This window comes from Balaenoptera physalus, assembly GCF_965194825.1.
Source record: "Balaenoptera physalus genome assembly, chromosome: 20".
Classification (NCBI taxonomy): Eukaryota; Metazoa; Chordata; class Mammalia; order Artiodactyla; family Balaenopteridae; genus Balaenoptera; species Balaenoptera physalus.
In genome coordinates, this window is record NC_138901.1 from 34,966,428 (window position 1) to 34,983,282 (window position 16,855).

The 16,855-nt window shown below is 35.7% G+C and overlaps 1 long non-coding RNA gene across 1 annotated transcript in view; it reads right to left on the reverse strand.

Moving 5' to 3' along the window:
* Positions 1–3,652: 3,652 nt before the first annotated feature.
* LOC309650638 overlaps positions 3,653–16,855 on the reverse strand; it is a 102,481-nt gene continuing 89,278 nt past the window's right edge. The window contains exon 2 of the long non-coding RNA XR_014257663.1: positions 3,653–9,298. This is a non-coding gene — a long non-coding RNA (uncharacterized lncRNA). The remainder of the gene's footprint in view (positions 9,299–16,855) is intronic.

Here is a 16,855-nt window from a genome sequence, read left to right on the forward strand (position 1 = left end):
GGTGATCCTGAACTTCTCTGATTGTATTTATAAATGAAGTTCCAGGTTGATTATTATAGGTCTGTGTTGCCTTGACAGTTGTAACGCTGGTTTCCACAGCAAGCCTCCCAAAATTGGAGGGCTGTGAACTCTTTGTAAATGACCCAGACATATTCAGGCAGGCAGCTCTCCTTTTAAGTTGCATTGGTGGAGAGTATATAGGCAACATAGGGTTCAATTTTATTGTCAGTTTAGAGACATTCTGTTCTGGGGGTAAAATGCTTAAGGTATTTAACTTCTCAGCAGAGTTAACTTTGTCGAATTCTGGTATGTATTTTGATATTTGCTCTGTTTTGATTTTGTTTAGTCTTTAAACCTAATGCTATGGACCCCTCCAGAGAGGTATTTATTTATTTAGTAAACTCGCATTGTCTCAGTCCTGGGTGGACTCCACATTCTATGTATTCAGGAACGGGTGGGGCATGGTTCACTGACTATGTAGCAGGTGGTCCTTGAACTATGGAAGTGTTTTGTCTCCCTACATGCCTCACGTTTGTCACTAATAGCTTTAGGAAGAAGAAAGTGCGTGGGCGCGAGAGGTAGATCACCTTGTTTTTAAAGCTGAGTATTGTCTGAGGTCAGTTGTCCATGATGAGGTTCTGTCAATGCTCAGGAGCGAATCCTTAACTACTCTGCCTCTGTCTGGGCTACCTCTCTCCAGACTGAAACCTCTCTGGATGACTATAAAAATTTAATTAGCTCATCTCTGGGGACCTTGATACATATTCCAAAGTACAAGGAATGTGCGGGAGTTGGAACAAGAAGGAACCAGTTCCTGTGACCCGTCTGCCTACTCTGTGTCTTAGACAGCACAAGGTTCAGTACCTGAGACCAGGGTGAAAGAAAGTGATGTCCCTCTTGGAAATTCCTCTGACCTATGAGGACATCTCATGAGGACACCTCATGAGGACAGTCTCATTTCCTTACTGTTCATCCCTACCTCAGTTCTTCCAACTCCTCCCTTCTCTTTGTTTTCTGGTTTCCTTTTACTCCTCATCTAATCTCTTGTTGATTCTTGAAGACTCCACAGACAAAGCAGTTCCCTGAATATCATGAATACCAATGACTTACTCTCACCTAGATCTGCTGTTCTAGATGGAGGAGGGCATTCATTGTAATGGAAAATAGTGAATGCACTCTTCCTGCTTGTGACTCACACAGCTATCCCCTCACACACACTAGAGTGTGCAGAAATGGAGGGAGCTTATTCCTTAGGGACCTTGGGAGAGAACTTTCACACAGCTCTGTGGCCAGTTTCCCTGAGAGTTTCTAAAAGCAGGCATCGTGCCAAAAAGAAGCTAAATATCCTTCAGATAATTCACATCTTCTCTACAACAAAAATTTCTACTCCTCTAATTAAAGTCACTTTGATCCTTTTTCCTGTGTACTAATTTCCTTGGCCTTTTTATGATAAGAGAGAATTTCCGTCCTCCTAGTACTGAATTACTCTGCAAAACATCTTATATTACCTGTTAATGAATGTTGCTTTACCAGAACTACTTCTAATTACAAAGCTCCCCACCACAGTATGAGAGATGGCCCTTTTTAATGTGTTAATTTCTCCAGAATCCTTCTGAGAAGAGTATTTCTCCCCTCTCCCAAAGTATTTTTCCATTTAATTCATTGTGTATTCACTAAAGCCCAACACTGTGCAAAGGGCTGGAGAGACAGAGAATGAGATCAAGTCCTTGTCCACTGAGAGATTAAATTATCGTAGGGGAAACAGATAAGAAACAAGTAAAGAAACAAAATATTAACAGATTTTTTAAATTATGTGAGCAATCAGAGATTGTGGTAAAGATATCAGGAGGAGTGACACTAGATAAGGTTGTCAGAAGAGGGGGTAACTTTTAGATTAAGATCTGAAAAATAAGGTGGAATCAGTTATGCAAATAGTTGAGGAGAGGGCCTTTCCAATACCTAGGGTACAGCAGATGCAAAGTCCCTACAAAGTCACAAACACTTGGCATGTTCTTAGAAGTGTAGAAGGCTTATGAAATAAAAGAATAAGAGAAAAGAGGAAAAAGAGCATTAGGTAAGATGGCAAAGGTCTACAGAGATCAAGTCAATCAGGCTATGATAATGAGCTGACTTTATTCTAAGTGCAAGAGGAAGATATCAAAGGATTTTTAAGGGGAGTGGGAGTATGTTACAACCTGAATTCTGTTTTAAAAATGTATCTCTGGCTATTTTATGGAGGTTGAGTTTTAGGGAAATAAGAATGAAGCAGAGGGATGAGGTAGTATGCTTTTCCATTAGCTTGTTCAAGCAATACAAGTCAGAAGAGTGACATTGCAGAGGGCAAGAAATAGAGCACATTTAGATATATTTTAGAATACAACAAATGGGACTTCCCGACAGATTAAATGTCAGTGACAAGGAAAGGAAAAAAATCAAATATCACTGAACCTTCTCCTCAATCTCTATTATTACTGTTTTTAAAGTAATTTAATCTCCCTGTGCCTTCGTTTCCTCAACTTTAAAATGAGGAAATTTTACCTGCTTCATAAAGTTGTAACTAATTTAATCTTAATGTATAGCAAGGATTTAGAACATTACTTGACATATAGTATATATTATATGTGTTGCTTCTATTAGTGTTAAAATATATTATCATTATTATTTTAATCAGATCAAAGCTGCTATTTTACAGATATATTTCAAAATTTCCTGTCAGCTCTTCTCTTCCCTGTGTTTCAGCACTGTTATGAAATTATTCTTTCTCACATATCTTTTTTCTGACATTTCAATTTTGACATTTTCTTCCTAAGGATAATATGAAGATAGATTAAACTTGTATACTGAGGGTACTATCTTGAATTGGAAGGTATTTATCATTTTTTCTATTACTGAATGATACACACTACTCCTCAGCCCCAGTGTGTAGGGGCTGAGGAGTAGTGTGTATCATTACACACTACATATCATTGTGTGTATCATTACAGTAGTAATGAAATATTCTGACCCAAGTAGTCACCACTCCCAGTAATTATACAGTTTTTTTTGGGGGGGAGGGGGAGCCATTCTTTCTCACTTGAATGTGGGCTAATCTCTTAGGACTGGGTTAATGCTGGACATAGTACTGAAGAAAAGCAACCTTTTATCTAACGTATTCAGAAAAGTCTGATGTGTAGAATAATTTTGAAAACAAATGGACATCAGAACAAAGATCCAGGTGTCAGAAAGAAAGTTTGAGTTGAGAGATAAACCTAGGAGTAGCCATAGGTCTGATGAAAATCAAAGAATGCTGCAAATACTTCAGGACCAGGAAGATGAGATCATATGGCGGCATTGTTGGGGGCAGTGGTCACCTGATGCTTTTGAGTCTGGATTTTAAAGTAACAATGAAAGACTTAATCAGCCTTGCTTGAAATGCCTGCTGCATCTTACATTTCACCATACTATACATCCCAGCTATCCTTGGTCACTGCTTAACATGGTGTCTCATCTGATATTTTATTATAATGTATACCTTCTGTTACTTTATTATTTTGAGGTTTCCTTCCTAGACCCAGTCTCCTACTCTTCTGCTTCATGTTAATACATCTAGTGATATCTGGAACCCTCTTATGACAGTACAAAAACAAAACAAAAACAACCTATTCCCAGAATATTAGCTCATTCACACTGCTTTATGTGAAACTTGGTTCTCCTCAAAGGTTGTCACTTATATTGAAACTTTTCAAGCAAAAGCTGCCTTTTCTGGTTCAACATATGGTCTTATCTTGCTGCATGTACCATGTACACTGGTATTCTGCAGCTGTTGATACTGTATTCTATAAATGTCAAATAGGTTAATTTGGTTGAAAATGTTTGAATATTCCATATCCCTATTGGGTTTTTTCTGTCTATCTGTTTTATCATTTATTGGGAGAATTGTTAATATTTCCAACTATATGTTTATTTCTCCCTTTATTCCTGTCAGTTTTTACTTTGTGCATATTGAAGATATATTTTTAGACATATACACATTTAGGATTATTTTGTCTCCATGATGAATTGACTGTTTCAGCATTATGAAATACTTATGTTAACTTCTGGAAATACTTCATGTTTAACATCTATTTTCTCAGATATTAATAAAGACACTCTTTTTTTTCATAATTAGTGTTTTCATGACAATATTTTCCTATCTTTTTAAGATATCTGTGATGTTATATATAATGACTATCTTTTGGAAACAGCATATAATTAGTTGGGTCTTGCTTTGTTATAAAATCTGATAATCTCTGCCTTTTAATTAGATAATTTTATCTATTTAAAAGTAATATAACTAGTTTGTGGTTGACTATAAGACTACTGTCTGGCTAATTGTTTTCTATTTGAACTATTTCTGTTCTTTGTTCCATGTTTCCTCCTTTCCTGCTTTGTCTTTGACTGTGTGCCTTTATTTCATGTTCTATTTTATCTCCCTGATTTACTTTTTTGTTCCTGTTTGCTCTAGAGATGACAATATTTTACTTTAAATTATCACTGTCTACTACAAATTAATATCATTTCACTAACAACTTGTGACTATTTCAACAGTATAATTAAATTTAATATCTCCACACCATCTTTTGTGCTACTTAGAAATACATTTACCTTATACATATGTTTTAAATCCAACAATACATTATTATTTTCACTTTAAATAAGTATCCCTGGGGAACCTTCAAGATGGCAGAGGAGTAAGCTATGGAGCTCACCTTCTCCCCACAAATACATCAAAAATACATCTACATGTGGAACAACTCCCACAGAACATCTATTGAACACTGGCAGAAGACCTCAGACTTCCAAAAAGGCAAGAAAATCTCCATGTAACTGGTTTGCTTTCTGCTTTTCATTTGTTTTCTGTTTTCTGTTTTTGTTAGTTTAGTTTTTATTGTTTGTTTTAATTTTGGGGTTCATTTATTTGTTTGGTTGCTATTTTCTTTTTTTTCTCTGTTTTGTGTGTGTGTCTGTTTCTTTGTGTGTTTTTGTCTGCTTGGTTTCACTTCTACCATTTGTCTTGGGGTTTTGTTTATCTGTTCATTTTCTTTTTCTTTCTTTTTTTTTTTTCTTCCATGCCACGCAGATTGCAGGGTCTTCGTTCTCTGGCCAGGGACCAGGCCTGAGTGTCTGAGGTGGGAGAGCCAAGTCCGGGATGCTGGACCACCAGAGAACTCACAGCCCAGGGAATATTAATTGGCAAGAGCTCTCCCAGAGGTCTCCATCGCAACAGCAAGACCTGGCTCCACCCAATGACCAGCAAGTTCCAGTGCTGGACACCTAGAGTTAAACAACTAGCAAGACATGAACACAACCCCACCCATTAGCAGACAGGCTGCCTAAAGTCATACTAAGCTCACAGACACCCCAAAACACACCACCTGATGGGGCCTTGCCCATCAGGGGGACAAGATCCAGCTCACCTACCAGAACACAGGTATCAAACCCCCCACCAGGAAGCCTACACAGGCCACTAGAACAACCTCACCCACTACAGGCAGACACCACAAGCAAGAGGAACTATGACTCTGCAGCCTGCAGAAAGGAGACCTTAAAGAGAGTAAGTTAAACAAAATGAGAAGACAGAGAAATATGAAGCAGATGAAAGAGCAAGGTAAAAACACAAGGTAATCCAAAACTCGGAAATAGAATGGAGAAAATACTAGAAACTTTTAACAAGGACCTAGAAGAACTAAAGAACAAGTAGTGATGAACAACAAAATAACTGAAATTTAAAATACTCTAGAAGCAATCAATAGCAGAATAAGTGAGGCAGAAGAACAGATAATTGAGCAGGAAGATAGAATGGTGGAAATAACTGCCACAGAGCAGAATAAAGAAAAAAGAATGAAAAGAATTGAGGACAGTCTCAGAGACATCTGGGACAACAGTGAATGCACCAATATTTGAATCACAGGGGTCCCGGAAGAAGAAGAGAAAAAGAAAGGGTCTGAGAAAATATTTGAAGAAATTATAGCCTAAAACTTCCCTAACATGGGAAAGGAAATAGCAACCCAAGTCCGGGAAGCAGAGAGAATCCCATTCAGGATAAAAACAAGGAGAAACAAGCTGAGACACATATTAATCACACCAAAAAAAAAAAAAATTAAACACAAATAAAAAATAATAAAAGCAGCAAGGGAAAAGCAACAAATAACATACAAGGGAATCCCCATAATGTTATCAGCTAACTTTTTCAGCAGAAACTCTGCAGGACAGAAGGGAATGTCAGGATACATTTAAAGTGATGAAGGGAAAAACCTACAACAAAGACTACTCTACCCAGCAAGGATTTCAGATTTGATGGAGAAATCAAAAGTTTTACAGACATGCAAAATCTAAGAGAATTCAGCACCACCAAACCAGATCTACAACAAATGTTAAAGGAATTTCTGTAAGCTGGATAAACAAGAGCAGAAAAAGACCTACAAAAACAAACCCAAAACAATTAAGAAAATGGTAATAGGAACATATATATTGATAATGACCTTAAATGTGAATGGATTAAATGCTCTAACCAAAAGACACAGACTATCTGAATGGATTCAAAAACAAGACCCGTATATATGCTGTCTACAAGAGACCCACTGTAGACCTAGGGACACATACAGACTGAAAGTGAGGGGAGAGAAAAAGATATTCCATGAAAATGGAAATCAAAAGAAAGCTGGAGTAGCAATACTTATATCAGACAAAATAGAGTATAAAATAAAGACTGTTACAAGAGACAAGGAAGGACACTACATAATGATCAAGGGATAAATCCAAGAAAAAGATATAATAATTATAAATATATATGCACCCAACATAGGAACACCACAATACATATGGCAAATGCTAACAGACACAAAAGGGGAAATCAACAGTAAAACAATAGTAGGGAACTTTAATACTTCACTTACTACAATGAATAGATCATCCAGACAGAACATTAATAAGGAAAGGCAAATCTTAAATGACACAATAGACCAGAGAGGTTTAACTGATAATTATAGGATATGCAATCTGAAAACAGCAGAATACAATTTCTTCTAAAGTGCACAAGGAACATTCTCCAGGATAGATCATATCTTTGGTCACAAATCAAGCCTCAGTAAATTTAAGAAAATTGAAATCATATCAAGCATCATTTCTGACCACAGTGCTATGAGATTAGAAATCAATTATTGGAAAAAATCTGTAGAAAACATAAACACATGGAGACTAAACAATATGCTACTAAATAACCAAGAGATCACTGAAAAAATCAAGGAGGACATAAAAAATACCTAGAGACAAATGACAACAAGAACATGATGACTCAAAAACCTATGGGATGCAGCAAAAGAAGTTCTAAGAGGGAAGTTTATAGCAATAAAATCCTAACTCAAGAAACAAGAAAAATCTCACATAAGCAACCATTACCTTACACCTAAAGGAACTAGGGAAAGAAGAAGAAGAACAACAAAAAACCCAGTTAATGAAATGAAAGAAAAAATAAAAATCAGCGCAGAAATAGAAACAAAGAAAGCACTAGCAAAAATCAATAAAATGAAAGATGGTTCTTTGAGAAGATAAACAAAATTGATAAAACTTTAGCGAGACTCATCAAGAAAATGAAGGAGAAGACTCAAATAAATAAAATTAGAAGTGAAAAAGTAGAAGTTACAACAGACATCGCAGAAATACAAAGGATCATAAGAGACTACTGCAAGCAACTCTATGCCAGTAAAATGGACAACCTGCAAGAAATGGACAAATTCTTAGAAAGGTATAACTTTCCAAGACTGAACCAGGAAGAAATAGAAAATGTAAACAGGTTAGTCACAAGAAATGAAACTGTGATAAAAAATCTTCCAACAAACAAAAGTCTACCACCAGATGCCTTCACAGACGAATTCTATCAAAATTTAGAGACAACCTAACACCCATCTTTCTCAAACTCTTCCAAAAAAGTGTAGAGGAAGGAACACCCCCAAGCTCATTCTACAAGGCCACCATCACCCTGACACCAAAACCAGACAAAGATACTACAAAAAAAGAAAATTATAGACCAATATCACTGATGAACATACATGCAAAAATCCTCAAAAAAATATTAGCAAACAGAATCCAACAACACATTAAAAGGAGCATACATCATGATCAAGTGGGATTTATCCTAGGGATGCAAGGATTCTTCAATATACGCAAATCAATTAATGTAATACACCATATTACCTAATTGAAGAATAAAAACCATATGATCATCTCAATAGATGCAGAAAAGTCTTTCAACAAAATTCAACACCCATTTATGATAAAAACTCTCCAGAAAGTGGGCATAGGGGAAACCTACCTCAACATAATAAAAGCCATATATGACAAGCCCACAGCAAACATCATTCTCAATGGTGAAAAACTGAAAGCATTTCCTCTAAGATCAGGAATGAGACAAGGATGTCCACTCTCACCACTGTTATTCAACATAGTTTTGGAAGTCCTAGCCATGGAAATCAGAGAAGAAAAAGATATAAAAGGAATCCAAATTGGAAAAGAAGAAGTACAACTGTCACTTTTTGCAGATGACATGCTACTATACTTAGAAAATCCTAAAGATGCCACAAGAAAACTACTAGAGCTAATCAATGAATTTGCTAAAGTTTCAAGATACAAAATCAATGCACAGAAATCTCTTGCATTCCTATACACTAACAATGAAAGATCAGAAAAGGAATTTAGGAAACAATCCCGTTCACCATTGCAACAAAAAGAAAAAAATACCTAGGAATAAAACTATCTAAGGAGGTTAAAGACCTGTACTCAGAAAACTATTGGATGAAAGAAATCAAAGGTGACACAAACAGATGTGAGATATACCATGTTCTTGCATTGGAAGAATCAACATGGTCAAAATGAATATACTACCCAAAGCAAACTACAGATTCAATGCAATCCCTATCAAAGTACCAATGGTGTTTTTCACAGAACTAGAACAAAAATCTTAAAATTTCTATGGAAACACAAAAGACCCCAAATAACCAAAGCAATCTTGAGAAAAAAAAAAACAGAACTGGAGGAATCAGGATCCATGTCTCAGACTATACTACAAAGCTACAGTAATCAAGAGAGTATGGTACTACCATAAAAACAGAAATATAGATCAGTGGAACAGGATAAGAAAGCCCAGAGATAAAGCCACGCACCTATAGTCAACTAATCTATGGAAAAGGAGGCAAGAATATACAATGGAGAAAAGACAGTCTCTTCCGTAAGTGGTGCTGGGAAAACTGGACAGCTACATGTAAAAGAATGAAAGTAGACCACTCTCTAACACCATACACAAAAATAAACTCAAAATGGATTAAAGACCTAAATGTAAGACCAGACACTATAAAACTCTTAGATGAAAACCTAGACAGAACAGTCTTTGACATAAATCACAGCGAGATCTTTTTTGACCCACCTCCTAGAGTAATGAAAATGAAAACGAAAATAAACAAATGGGACCTAATGAAGCTTCAAAGCTTTTGCACAGCAAAGGAAACCATAAACATGATGAAAAGACAACATTCAGAATGGGAGAAATGTTTGCAAATGAAGCAATAGACAAGGGATTAATCTCCAAAATATACAAACAGCTCACACAGCTCAATATCAAAAAAACAACCCAATCAAAAAATGGGCAGAAGACCTAAATAGACATTTCTCCAAAGAAGACATACAGATGGCCAAGAGGCACATGAAAAGATGTTCAACATCACTAATTATTAGAGAAATGCACATCGAAATTACAATGAGGTATCACCTCACACTGGTCAGAATGTCCATCATCAAAAAATCTACAAACAATAAATGCTGGAGAGGGTGTGGAGTAAAGGAAACCCTCTTGCACTGTTGTGGGAATGGAAACTGATACAGCCACTATGGAGAACAGTATGGAGGTTCCTTAAAAAACTAAAAATAGAACTACCATACGACCCAGCAATCCCACTACTGGGCATATACCCAGAGAAAAACATAATTCAAAATACACATACAGTCCAATGTTCATTGCAGCACTATTTACAATAGCCAGGTCATGGAAGCAACCTAAATGTCCAATGATAGATGAATGGATAAAGAAGATGTGGTACATATATACAATAGAAGATTACTCAGCCATAAAAAGGAATGAAATAGGGTCATTCATCGAGACGTTGATATATCTAGAGACTGTCATACAGAGTGAAGTAAGTCAAAAGAGAAAAACAAATATTGTATATTAATGCATATATGTGGAATCTAGAAAAAATGTGCTGATGAACCTATTTGCAAGACAGAAATAGAGACAGAGACGTACAAAACAAACGTATGGACACCAAGGGGGGAAGAGGTGGTGGGATGAACTGGGAGATTTGGATTGACATATATACACTAATATGTATAAAATAAATATATACACCAATATGTATATAATAGATAACTAATGAGAACCTGCTGTATAGTACAGGGAACTCCACTCAATGCTCTGTGGTGACCTAAATGGGAAGGAAATCCAGAAAAAGCAGGGATACATGTATGATATACAAACATGATGTACATGTATGTATATCATACATGTGTGATTCACTACGCTGTACAGCAGAAACTTACACAACATTGTAAAGCAAGTTTACCCAACAAAAATAAATAAATAAATATCCCTTATTTAAATAATTTAAAAAACAAAAAATATGCCTTTTTTAATCTACCACATATTCACCAGTCCTGCCTCTCTTCATTCCTTTGTGCAAATCATGTTTCACCAATATCAAGGACCCCCTTTAGCTATTCTTATGGTTCAGGTATTCTGGTTATTAATTCTCATAGCTTTCATCTGAAAATGACTTTATTTCACCTTTATTTTTAAAATAACAATTCTGTATATAGAATCCTAATTTGAGAATTTTTCTTCTTTCAACATAAAAAAAAAAATGATCCATTGACTTATGGATTGTATTTTGATGAGAAACCAGTGGCCATTCTTATCACTCCCCACTGGAATCATAATAATGTATCTTTTTTTCCTCGTTGCTTTCAAATTTTTCTCTTTGTTTTTGGTTCTCAGCAAAAGAACTACCATAAGTGTGGTTTTCTTTGTTTTTATCCTGATTGATGTTGCTCTGCTTCACGGTTTTGAGAATTGACATTTTTCATAATATTCAGAAACTTTTCTGCCTTTTTTTTTCAAATATTTTTCTGTTCCAATGTCTCTCTTCTTTTATTCTGTAACCCCAATTATACTATATATATATATATATATATATATATATATCCTCCTATCTACTTACTATGTTCATATAGTTCTTTTTTTAAATATTTATTTATTTATTCATTTGGCTACTCTGGGTCTTAGTTGCGGCATGTAGGATCTTTTTAGTTGTGGCATGCGAACTCTTAGTTGTTGCATGTGGGATCCAGTTCCCTGACTGGGGATTGATCCTGGGACCCCTGCATTGGGAGTGTGGAGTCTTAGTCACTGGACCACCAGGGAAGTCCCATGTTCTCATATTTCTATAAAATTTTAGAATATAATTATAATCATTCTAAAGTCTTTGTCATAATTGCAAGATCTCTGTCTTCTTGCTATATGTTTCCATAGATTTTTTTATCCTGGTTTTGAGTCATATTTCCCTGCTTTTTCACATGTCTAGTAACATTTGATCATATGGTACACATTGCATATGCTACATTGTTGATAATATAGATTTTGTTGCCTTGTTTTAAAGATTTAAATTTTGATTTGTTAGAAAACTACTTTATTAGCACATCAGCTTCATTGTTTGGTCTTATTTTTCAGGTTTGTTAGAATTCCAATGTCTTAGCTGGACTCTTGGTTCAACTTAGAATCTTAGTTCATCTCACAGATCCCCATTATCTATTATTTGCAAAATCTATAGACAGAGAATCATCCTGAACATTAACTGCTTAATACTTCATGGAAGAATCAAGACAATTCCTATGCAGATTTCTGGATCCCCTTCCCTGTGCAGCTTCCTCCTTTCTGTTAGTCTGCCCAAAAGCTAGATATCCATTCTTCTCAGTAACTCCAAATTCTGATCTCTGTCTTCTTAGCTCAGTAAGATGTTCTGCTTAACATAGGCTCCACTTCCCTGCACTGAGGTCCAGAAGTTCCTCCAGGCAGAAAATCAATGCAATTGTAGGCCTAACCCCATGAGTTTTCCTTGCCTCTGGAATCACAGACCTATGCTGTCTATTGCTCAATGTCTGAAACCAGTTGCTTCATATATTGTGCCCAGATTTTTTTGTTGTTTATGGTGGAAGAACTAATCTGGAACCAGGAGCTTGGTCATGGCTTAGAGAAGTCTTAAAGCTGCTCTTTCACCCTACTTATCTCAGGACCTTTGTAAAGTATAAAATCCCTTGTTCCTTTTATGTTTGAGTCATTTTGTTATACATAACACCTCCCAATCACAGTCAATAGACAATTTCCTGGTGTTTAATGTTCACTTATTGAAAGATTTAGCCCTTAGTTTATAGACATCTTATTTACCTCCTGTGTTACCAATATCTCAAGAGGCATCAGTGTCCATCTAGTGACATAAAACATCCTGATCCTCAGTTCTTTGTTTTTCTTCAAAAGCTTTTTATTCTCCTTCAGGTCTCTGACTCATTTTTATAGTTACTCTCTGGATTTTGCCATCACTTGAAATATATTTTACCTCTTAAATAATAAATTCAGAAATCTACGTCTTCAAACACAGCCTTCTGTTTTTTTACTAAGCTACTCCCAGATCTTCAATCATTTCACTTCCTTAGGACTTCTAACTTATACATATTTATATCCACTGTCTCCGTACCATTTCCTTCTGATTTGATTTATTTTGCTGTGCATCCAATTCCATTTCAACAACATTCTTGCCAAGACCTTCAGCAACCACATTTACTTAACTCATTGCACCCTGCCCTACCAAAACAAAACAAAACAAAACATGATACTCAGTTTCCATCTACTCACCTTCTCTGTTGTAGGCTGCTAAACATTGAACAAAAATAGCACCTTACTCAGATTAGTGACACTGAAATTTGTTTATGATTCACAACTTCCCATGAGGCTTCAATTTGTCACAACACTCCTGTATTTCTTTTGTTATGTTCCTTTCCCATTTACCACAGAAACTATATCAAATATATTTACTTTCTTCATGTACCTGACTCACTCACTGTCTCATTCTCAGTCAATGTCCTTCTCTGAATGGCAGTCATCAACTAATGAATCTTTCAATTCCTCCTACCAAACTGCCAATATTAGCACTCATCCTGCCCATCTCTCCTCTGACAGTGGAATGTGTCCCTTCTACCCAAGTTTTCTCATCCTACCCATGATATGCATTCTTGATATCTCTGTCTCTTCAAATATTCTCCCTCTAGTGACTTCTTTATGTTAGCATCTAAATATATTCAAGTCTCTGTTCCCATAAGTCTCTCTTGAACTCAGTTCCCTCTAACACTATACTATTTCTTTCCTCTAGCTCATAGAGAGGCTATAGAGGCAGACTATCTCAGTGTACATCCCAGATCTGCCACTTTTTAGTTAGTTACAATTAATGTAATATTGAGCAACTCATTTACCCTGCTGTGGTTTCTTCCTCTGTAATACCTACCTCATAGGATAGACTAAATGCTAATATATATGAAGCATTTGTAAATGCTTCGAAGATAAAATGCTTAATAAGTATTGGATATAATAATCCTTGTTATTATTAATTAAGCCAAACTTCCTGAGAAGACTGTTAATACAAGTTGCATTTACTTTCTTATCTCCATCTCAGCACTCAGCAATCTGGCAGCTGTGTCAAACATTTGGTGAAATGTTCTTGCTAAGACATTTACTCAATCCAACAGGTATTTCTCTCTTTACCTTTCCTGACTTTAGGCAGTATTTGACATTGCTGATCATTTTTACCTCCTATAACATTCTATTATTTTTATTTCTGTGAAGTCACACTCTGGGTTTTCTTCTACCCTTTGGGTATTTCTTCTTACTATATTTTGCATGTTTCCTTTTTAAAATTTTATTTTAAGTGTTTTTAAAAGTCTTAAATGTCAGGTTCTCCAGAATTCTCTTCTAAGTCTCCCTGATCTCATTACCCCTATTCTTTTAATACACTTGATGATTATTTATGAATCTTGGTCTTCAGCTGAAACCTGTCTCCTGAGTACCAGATCTATTCAGCTCCTAAAATCTCCACAGGAATCTTAGATTTGGCACATATAAAATTTAACTCATCTTCTGCTTCCCTGAGCTGGTCATATATTCCTTAGCTCAACATTGCATAGCATGGCCAGTGAAGAACTCCAGGGGCCACCATTCATTTTGCAGTAAGCAAGGGAGGGCAATTTATATAATATCCCACTTAAAAGGTGCCCCCCTGGATTTGTATAATATGGTCATCTATTTTGTATCTGAGTTAAAATCCCGTATGTTATCTTGGTCTCTTCTCTCCATCACATCCTGTCAAGCACTGTCAACTCCAATTTCTAGTTCTCTCATAATGAGAGCGGTAATTACATTCCTTTAAAGATTGGTCAAGATATTGTAGACTTTAATTCCTTGCTTTCGGCCTTTCAGGTAGAAAGATTGGTATTTGGAAATGACTTTGCACTAAGGTATAAGTCACTGTTTGAGACATCAAAAAGTAATTGTTAAAACAAGGTTTTCTTACATCATGTAACCTGTGTTTAGTTTGCTCTTTATCATTAATCTTCCATCCTAAAATGCTGTTTCAAAGACTTCCTTTGAATGCTCATATTTGAGAAATGCCAGAAGACAAACATTTATGCTATAAAATAAGTGGAAATGTCATCTTTAATATGTTCCAAATGTTTGGCACTTGTACTAATTAGGCTTAATCATATCATCTGGTGAGATTTCCTCTCCAAAGATAACTAATTTGGAATGACATAGTTGTAACAGTGAGTTCTGGGTGAAATAATCAGATATTTCCAATCTGAATGAATGGCTTTTGTGTCAAATGTTTCAGAGCTGAACCATATGTGTTCTTTCCAGATTTATGTATCCCAAATGGAATTAAGTTCTCTTTTTTTCTTCACAGCTTCCATTTATTAGCAGGAAAGTCATCACTTCCTTCCCCTACCCCAAACATTTCATGGACACTATTACCAAAAGTGTCAAGTCCATTGTCTATACCTTAAAGAACATTAATGCCATCTTGTTTGTTTGCTTGTTTCTCACTTTTATACCTTGAGGGTAATAATTAAATAATATTTTGGAGTTGTAGTTATTTTTGTGTGCCTATCACCATACTTAGTATTTCACACATAATATCGTTAATTTAACCCTTAGTGAAATGAGATAATTATCCATGTGGAAACAGATATAGATTGAATAATTTATCAAAAGCCTATAGAGATACAACTAGTATGTGATTCCAAGTCTAACTCAAAGCCAGGACCTTTATCCTTTACATCTTGCTGACTCTTCCAACATTCCTCTGAGGGTCAATACTACTTCAGATGTTAATAAAGAGCATCTCACTACAGTACTGCAAATTACCTACTTTAACTATTTCACAGATGAGAAAACTGAGGTACTACAAGATTAAAAACTTTGCCTGAAGTCACATAGCCACTAAGTGGCAGAGTCTAGACTCAAGACATGTATGTCTGAATACAAAATCTATTATTTTTCCACTCTGCCATTTATTCTCTTTATGTGGGAAATTCTCCCCTTTATTCTTCACAATCAAAACTCTGCCTATCCTCCAAGTCTTAACCCAAATACTATTCCCCTGAGCTCCTTCCTCTGAATTCTAGTAGAACTTACCAAACTAGGTCTCATGAGCATTGCCTTGTACTGTGATGACATGTAAAAAAAAAATACAAACAATAGACTGTCTATGATACATAGGATATTTTCACATACATTACCTCATTTGACTCTCAAATCTGTCCTCATTATTCCAATTTTACATAATATATCGAAGTGACTTCCTGAGAAATTACACATCTGCTAAGTGTCAAGTTTTGATTTAAACATAAGAGCTTATATATTTTTCATTGGCAAAAATATGGAATTAAATAATAAACTACTAAGTCTATGGTGATTCTTACTTCAAGATTCCTTCTAGGTAGGTGATTCCTAACTAGAAAAAGAAGAAGAGAGATAGTGAGGAGTAAAAATCTAGGAGAGCATGATGGCCTGCCAGCTAAATGAAGAAAATATCTCAAGGAAGATGTGGTGGGCATTTGTTTCAAATCTTGCTGATACATCAAGTAGAATGATGACTGATAATCAATCATTGGATGTGGCAATATGAAAGTCATTGGTGACCATCACCAGATTGGCTTTTGTGGAGGGTGATAAATACCTGATGGGAATGCATTCAGAGAGAAGGGAGAAGAGGATTTAAAGACAAGGACCATAGCTGCCAAGAGAAGTAAGGAATCAGAATGGTATCTGGCACTGGAAGAGGCATCACAAAAAGTTTGTTTTAAGATGTAGAAAAATATCATGTGTATATATTTTTGGAAATGACCCCATAGAGAGTGAAAATTTGAGAAAATAGGAGAGAAGGGAACATTTCTGGTACAATGTTCTGGAAGATGCAAAAAGCAATGACATCAAATATAAAAGGTGGAGTAGCTTTAAACAAGAGCATGGATAGTTCATTTATGTTAACAGTCAAGAAGACAGAGTATGTAAAATCAGATGCTGGAGGGTGGATAGATGTGCTGATAGGAGTTTATAAAATTCTCTTCAAATCAGTTCTATGTTCTCAGTGAAGTAAGAAGCAAGGTCTTTAGCTGAGAGTACAGAAGATGTGTAGGGGTTTAAGGAGAGAGGAAGAGGTATGAAAATTTTGTCTAAAACATGAGAGGG